The sequence below is a fragment of the Musa acuminata genome, chromosome BXJ2-7, assembly GCF_036884655.1.
Source record: "Musa acuminata AAA Group cultivar baxijiao chromosome BXJ2-7, Cavendish_Baxijiao_AAA, whole genome shotgun sequence".
NCBI classification, from domain to species: Eukaryota; Viridiplantae; Streptophyta; class Magnoliopsida; order Zingiberales; family Musaceae; genus Musa; species Musa acuminata.
In genome coordinates, this window is record NC_088344.1 from 81,317 (window position 1) to 84,040 (window position 2,724).

The window sequence follows — 2,724 nt, forward strand, 5'->3', positions numbered from 1 at the left end:
TTTAGTAATGACATGAAGTTTCTCTAAACCACTATAAACTTTCATTATAGGAGTCAAATATGATACTAATACTATTTTTAGTGGTTTTATTATTTGGTGATGATTTAAGAGAGAGGTATCTTATGTCGAATTTTACATGTTTTCAGCAAGAATATATAGTTGAGTGTATTTTTGTCTGTTGCTGAGTGTAATAAGATGAAGCTACTCCAACCAAACTTTGGAGTCAAATATAATACTTAAAAGTTATTTTCATTTTAGGATGATTATTGATGAGGATAGTAATAATGATAAGACTCGGCTGACGTCAACCGATGCCTCACGCCTCGATCGACGTGACTGCGCTCGGTCAACCGAACCGGAACACCGACCGAGACGCATTAACGCCTACTCAGGCTCGGTTCTTCACGCCACGCCAACGCCCATGTCAGACGCTACCAGCCTGCCTCCTGCAAGCGGGCACATCAAACAACAGTAAGCTTCCCTATAAATACCCTCTCGTTCATTAGAGAGAGAGAGGGGGAGACACGCAAAACAACTTCTTCATCTGAATCCCCCTTCACTATCAACTAACTTGATCGTCGGAGGGGTCGGGCCGAGCACCCCGACCCGACCTTTATGCACGTGCGAAGCCGAGGGTCCCTACCAGACGTGCGGACGAGGAGTTCCTGCCCGGAGGAAACGACGACCCCGTCCCGATTGGACCATCGCACCCGACCACCTCGGCGGGCTCTAGGAACTCCCCCGGGAGATCCCTGCCGTCCGGACCCGAGCCAAGCCACGTCAGCCCCGAGGCCATGGCTCAAGGCTGTTTCCCACAATAGATTGGCGCTAGAAGGAGGGGCCTGGGATGCCGGGTGATCACCCGAGCGGCTAAGATGAGCTCACGACTGAGAGGTCACACCCGACCGAAGCCTCGGGGGAACATCCCCCGCACGGAGACCATCGTGACGAACACCCTGCCATGACCTCCGAATGATATTGGCGAATATTCAACAACCCGGGCTTGTTGTCGCCCGACGGCGCCCCAATCGACTCAACGCCCGTGTCACTCGAGGCCTTTCAGGACCTCGCCCGTCAAGTCCGAGCTCTGATGGAAATGGTGCAAACCATTATCCCACTCGTTTCTCATCCGGCGCACCCGCCCGCGATCGAACCACAACGACAACGCGAGGCGCTCGTTCGGGCCCATATGACACTACTGGAGCCCCCCACTTCGCCTCGAGTCCAACCAGCCCCACTCGGGGATCCAATGATGGCAAACCCGAGCGGTTGCCCGGAACCCGAGGTACTCTCTTTGGACTCCCTGCTGGCCCAATTGCGCTTCGTCAGCCAACGACTCGACGAGGTGCAGGAAGAGGTTCGCAGGTCTAAGGGAGAGCTCGGGGAGGATGCACACCAAGGGTCTCCCTTCACGCCTGAGATACAGGTTCTGACAGTCCCCCCGGACTTCCAGCTCCCCTCTCTGAACGCTTACGATGGCTCCAGCTCCCCTCCTGCCTTGGTCTCTTCTAAGCAAAGGTTCAGTATCTACCTGACTACCTCCCGGCTCGCGGTTAGCCCCAACCTAAATCCTTCTGAATCTACACGGCTCAGCCGAAGTCTGCTCGAGTCCACCTCAACGCGGCCTGCCCGCTTGAGTCGTGTCCCTCGGCCTTTGCCACATCCCTCGGCCATAGTCGGCCCGAGTCGACCTCAGTGCGGCCTGCTCGCTTGAGCCATGTCCCCCGGCCATAGTCGGCCCGAGCCCCCCCTCAGGGCGGCCTCTCGGCCCAAGCCACGTCCCTCAGTCGTAGACTGCTCGAGTCCACCTCAGCACGGCCTGCCCGCCTGAGTCATGTCCCTCGGTCGTAGACTGCCGAGTCCACCTCAGAGCGGCCTACCCGCCTGAGTCGTATCCCTCGGCCTTTGCCATATCCCTCGGCCGTAGACTGCCGAGCCCCCCTCAGGGCGGCCTCTCGGCCCAAGCCACGTCCCTCGGCTGTAGACTGCTCGAGTCCATCTCAGCGCGACCTACCCGCCTGAGTCGTGTCCCTCGGCCTTTGCCATATCCCTCGGCCGTAGACTGCCGAGCCCCCCTCAGGGCGGCCTCTCGGCCCAAGCCACGTCCCTCGACCGTAGATTGCCCGAATCCACCTCAGCGCGACCTACCCGCCTGAGTCATGTCCCTCGGCCTTTGCCATATCCCTCGACCGTAGACTGTCGAGCCCCCCTCAGGGCTGCCTCTCGGCCCAAGCCACGTCCCTCGACCGTAGACTACCCGAGTCCACCTCAGCGCGGCCTGCCCGCCTGAGTCGTGTCCCTCGGCCTTCGTCATATCCCTCGACCGTAGACTGCCGAGCCCCCCTCAGGGCTATCTGCCACCCGAGCCACACCCCTCGGCCATGTTGCTCGAGACCACGCCTTCGCGACCTGTCCGCCTGCGTCGTGCTCCTCGGTCGCATGATGCATGAGACCACACCTACGCGGCCTACCCGCCTGCGTCGTGCTCCTCGGCCGCATGATGCCCGAGACACACCTGCGCGGCCAGCCCGCCTGTGTCATGCTCCTCGGCTCCATACTCCCCGGGATCACACCTGCACGGTCAGCCCGCCTGCGTCGTGTTCCTCGGCTTCATGCTCCCCGAGACACACCAACGCGGCCAGCCCGTCTGAAAGCTAAAGCCATGCCTCGGACTCCCGTTACAACGATCGATGCATAGCTTCTTTCCAGGGGGGAATATGATGA